Here is a 5,673-nt window from a genome sequence, read left to right as displayed (position 1 = left end):
TAGGATTAGGCCAAATCGCGAAGACCAAACACAGAATGCTAACTTTTAGGGTCCACATTTTTTCAAGCTTTCAGTTTTAAGGATTTAGATGGCAGTCCAATTCATCAACATCGATGAAAAAATTTTACTGTGTATAGGTATTGTCGCTATCTTACTCGTTCTTAAAAATGATTGAGCCTTATGAAAATTTGTACAGTTGTGAGGAACGCAAATTAATTACTACGCAATAGAAATATCAGTATTTATAAAAGACCGTGATAAGATTTTATATCTTGCTTTATGCACACAATCTAAACGTACTTATACAATGTTTGCAAATTCAAAGATCCAAAGCGGAATTTAAAAAATTCAAATTGTACGGTTTTCCAACTCTTTTGAATTTTTCGCATCTTCTTTCAATTTCAAGTAATTTGATGTTTAATTGTATTCATCAGGTTCTTTTGAACCTTATTTATTAAAATTTTTTGTTACATGTTTACTCCTTCGATTCCGATTAATGATGTATTCACATGATAGAAACAGGGAGCCAAAGGAAACTTTTGTTACGTTACGTTATGTTATATTTGAACACAACATAAGTTATGTTATTTCAGTTATCGATATCGCGAAGTGAAACGAATCTCAGCATTAGTTTTGTTTCGTTACGTTATGAAACAGGTGAAACATAATGGAAGAATATCTAGTTAATGTTATTTGAATAACTCAAAAATACTGGAAACCCTAAATTATACCAGTGACTCATTAATATTTTACAGTACAAAGATTGAAGTTACTTCGGATGTAACATATTCTTCGAGGAATTTGCAGACCCTGCTTTCCTGCAGAGGCTAAAACCAGTTTCTGAAGAATCAAGAATGGCTCAAGTTTTAACATTCTTCAGAAGCATCTAGGTTCTAATACTTCGGAGGAATCTAAAATTTGTAATTATAATAATGTATAAATTTTGAGACCCTACGTTGCTGTCAAGTCTAAAACGAGTTTCAAAAAGGCGAAAGAAGTTCAGGATCCCTAGGTCACTTTCTAGGTCTAGTTTTAAGATTCTTCAAAGGCATTTAGGTTCTAGCCCTTTAGAGGTATCTATAGGTCGTAATTATAAGAACTGCGACAAACCTCGTGCTCCAGAGAATTTACTAGAATACTGAAACATATTCTTCGAGGTATTTTGAGACCCAACGTTCTTGTGAAGGCTAAACTGCATGACCGCGACAGCGAGGATGGCCTGAGTTTTGCAGATGGCTTATCAGATCAAATTTTCACATTCTTCAAAAGAATTTAGACTTTCGGAGGTATCTAAAACTCGTAATTATCAGAATTACTACTAACTAGGTGCTGAAGAGAATTCACCATGTCACTGATACATATTCTTCGAGGAATTTTTTAGAAGGCATTTAAGTATTAAGATTTTCAAAGTATCTAAAATTATAACGATAAGAAATATGACAATCTAGGTGGAGCCGAGAATTTACTATGAAATTTCGAAGCACTGCTCTCCTGCTAAGGCTAAATCGAGTTTCTGAAAGAGTGAAAATTGTCTGGGGTACCTAGGTAATTTCGAGCAATTTATCGGCGGGAGGTATCTGAAATTACATTAATAACACTTTTGGAATATAATTGACTTAACCAAACTGTGACAGTGAACAAGGAAGCAAAATGCTTACAATTAAATTCTCTTTATTTTTAGCGAATAATATTTATTTCATTAGAGAGAAAAATAAATTTACATAAGAATGAAAAGTTAATTAACGATTGTCCGATGGCTAAAAATGTAAAAATTATGGACATGAAAATACAAAATCGATTAAAGAAAATCAAACGTTTTATATAAAGACTAATAAAACTTACGTTTTTAGTTATTATGACCTACAAGTCACTGTCTTCTTGAAATTTTCTTTCAATAGTCAATAATGGCAAATAAATGGAGAATTTTGAAATACGAAGAAACCTTAATTTCGATCTAATAAAGCTTTTTTCTGGGACCAGGCTACTTCTGGCAAGTCCTCTGATTCATTCGGATTAATCTAATACTTATAATATTAAAACTTTCAGACCTATTTGGATAGTGAACAACTAAATGCCTCCTGAAAATGTTAAAATTCGACCTGGTTAACCACCTGGGGAACCCGAACATTTTTCGATTTTTCAGAAACTCGTTTTAGCATCCGCATAAACGCTGGGTCTCAAAACTCCTCGAAGAGTATGTTTGAGTGACCTGGTGAATGCTCTGGAGTACTAGGGTTGTCGTGGTTCTCATAATTATGACCTTTAGATGCATCCCGATGGTTAATGTCGAAATGTCTCCAAACAATATTAAAACTCGACCTGGTAAGCCAGATAAATTCTACGAATCCTCGACAGTACTCTTTTCCCCCTTATTAAATTTATGCAATTATTAATATGTATTCTGAAAAACGTTAATTGCGTTTTCTGTTTCGTTCTGTTACATTTGAATAACATAAACGATTTATTTTACTTAGTATCCATCTGTTAATATGGAAAACGAATGAAAATTACTCATGATTTTGTTCTTAGCTTAAATAATGTTAACGAAAATAACGAAGGTTTCATTATACGATAACGTAACGTAAGCAATAGAAACATTTTATTTTGTTTAATTTCGTTCGGTTCGCTAAATAAAAAAAAATCGTTTAAATCATGTGAATGCTTTCGATTCATTGTGTCCTAATTTTCTCAAACCTGTAAATTAAATTTTGTTCTTACTCTTTTGAATTATTCTAAATCCATATCATTATTTTGTAGTCATAATAAAGCTCAATTTTTTTTCAATTCCGAACATTAATGATTACTCACCATTAGGAATTACTTAACTTGTCTTTGCATTATTGCATATTATTTAATTTTTTAATATTGTGAGTACTTGAATCTGATTTTTCGCACGTCAATAAAACGACATTTATTAGGTGTTTTAATGCGAATGTTGTGATTTGATCATGCTTGCTTGTTACATTTCGAAGTTGTTTTTGGTGATGAATTGAAGTTAACCAAAGTTTTTAATTTTAATGACATTTTAATGACAATGTGAATTTCACCATATTGGAAAGACCATGTCGCATCCATCAGATGTTGATATTGGTCGTATACTACGTCCACGCGATCAATTCGATTATGGTGTGTTGACGGAATCACATCCGTGTCTAAAGAAGAGGTGGGAGAAGAGGACGAACCAGAAAAAAGAAGACGCAGGTTTTCAAATGACAAAGACAAATACAAATGTGTCTGGAAACTCCGAAAGCAGGTGGTTGTCGTTCCTCTCTCAGGATACATTTACCTGGAGCAAAAGGTAACAGTTTGAATGGTCATAGTGCCTACGAAACGTGGAATGCCCTAATTTCAGACGAGAATCTTGTAATAATTTAAAAATGGACAAATGCTAAAATCGAACGTTGTAGAACAGAAGTTTAACGGGTAAACGTACGAGCTATCTTAAAACCTTTAACGATAATAATTTGTTGAAAGCATATATTGGCCTGTTATACTTGCAAGGAGCAAATAAATATAATCATTTAAATACGTGGAGGATGTTTTAGCTCCTATACGTGAATTATGGAATCATTTCATTTAAAATTGAACGACTTAAAAACATTTTATATTTGCAAAGCGATTCCTTACACTGGCAGAGTTAACCCACAACGAGCTTAATCTGTGCTTAGTTACTACGTGAGATGTCTCTCAGAGCCAATTCATGGATCAGGAAGAGTAATAACATGCGAAAACTGGTTCTTGCCTTTCAAAATCTTAAAAAAGATGTTCGAGTCTCATAATTTACGCATGACTTGCACTTTGAGAAAAACTAAAAGGCAAATCCTCGAGTCATTCAAACGCAATGTTTCTTCCGGTACGTAGGCCCGTGTGCGAAGAACACACGTATGATTTATGCGGTGATTGCACCAAAAAACCGACACTCTAATATTAAGAGTGTCATATTCTTACTGGCATATTCTTAGTAATATTCTTAATGAAGTAAGAAAAATTCTTACTTTAAGAGTAACTTTAACCAAAGGAAGAAAATATTATTCAAATTAGAATATCAGTGGGAGACGAAGAAACGCGCCTTTTTCTGTTAAATACTTTCTTTTTAAGTTTCGCGCCACGTGCTTTTAGATCAGTTTATTATTATTTTTTTTCAATTTTGGGCATTGAGTGTTTGGCTTCAAAGAAACGCGGTAAGGACAACATACAACTAATTAAATATTTCTTCAAAATTAGTAAAATTGTTGTTAGTACATTATAATTTGCAATCGAAAAAATATTTTGTAACCTACCCTGGCGGACCGAAGAAACCGAAAGATGCCTCTACAATGTACCCTGAAAGACCCCACCGAGCCCCCCTCCGTTTTCTTCTTAAAAAACTCAAAAAAACAGCAAGATCAAATTTTAAATTGTTGAAATTCGGATTGTAAGTTAAAATTTCCATTACAAACTCACAGATTAATCGCAATACCTTTTTTTCAGCGCTAACAATTTTGAAAAATGTCATTAACTTCTGCTGAAGGTGACTGCAAGCACATCCCTATAGGTCAAGTTGTATATTGCGTGCGAATTTTAAAAATGAAATCCAAAATTGGCCAATAAATGTAAATAAATGTATGTAATAATTTATAAATGTAATTTTACCTAAATTTAATACCTTGCCCAATAAGAATAATATGAAAAATGAGAATTTAAGCAAATCCTTTACCTTTAGTCCTGACATCTCGTCGCGTAACCTCAAGGACACTGATTGTCTGCTCTCACTTGCATCGCAGCGTTGTTGTCTGTGACTTCCACTGCGTAGAGCTAGCATCCAGACAAATTCTTAAAGTTACCGACGGAACGCTTATTAACTGCTACTAAAAGAAGATGAACTTGAAGATAAACTTTGTAGAAGCTCCTTTCGGTTCTTTCGGTCCGCCAGGGTATACATTTTTTGACTTACTCAATTTAACAGTATACATACTTTAATTCTTGAATGTTCAAAATTTACTTACTTTTCAATTAAATATTTCGCAAAGCAGTATTTATATATATTTATTATGTATTTATTTCACGCAGTTACACCGAGACACAGGGATCATCCATATATTACGTAAGACGTTTTTCTTTTGTTTATATAGTTGTGTTCTCAACTCCACAGCCATTTTATGCTTGTCTTTATTTAAGAAAAATACAACGTCTTACGTATATATGGACGATCCCAAAGTACACATCGTTGTTTACCTCGCTCGAGACACTTTCGAAAATAATTGAAAATGGACAAAAAAGGAAGTCACTCTAAGCCAGTTCACAGAGATCGGAGAAGAAGAAGAAAATGTCATGGAAATAGATATACGCAACAAAATGAAACTTCATTTGCAAACATTCATTTGCAAAGAAAAATTTTGAAGTAACCAGTGCTCCAAGCCTGGTTTACTGCACTTTAGAGTTTGTTAGCACTTTCTTAGCCATTTCTTCGTCTGTCATTTGCAAAAATTGAAATAGTGAAGTGACTTTCAAACAGTGTGGTGTTCGAGGTTTGGGTTTCAAGATTTCTATGATAAATAATACATACGAAATGAATCGTCGCATCATTTTCCTAATGGGCTTATTAGGGCTAGGCTTAAAAGGTTTGAAAATTTTTTGTGGGCTGATGGACATGGGACAAAGCTTGGCTCTAAATACTTATTATGGACTATTGAA

The sequence above is a fragment of the Belonocnema kinseyi genome, chromosome 1, assembly GCF_010883055.1.
Source record: "Belonocnema kinseyi isolate 2016_QV_RU_SX_M_011 chromosome 1, B_treatae_v1, whole genome shotgun sequence".
In the NCBI taxonomy this organism is placed as follows: domain Eukaryota; kingdom Metazoa; phylum Arthropoda; class Insecta; order Hymenoptera; family Cynipidae; genus Belonocnema; species Belonocnema kinseyi.
The sequence above is the reverse complement of the archived record's forward strand: the minus strand, read 5'-3'. Positions refer to the sequence as shown.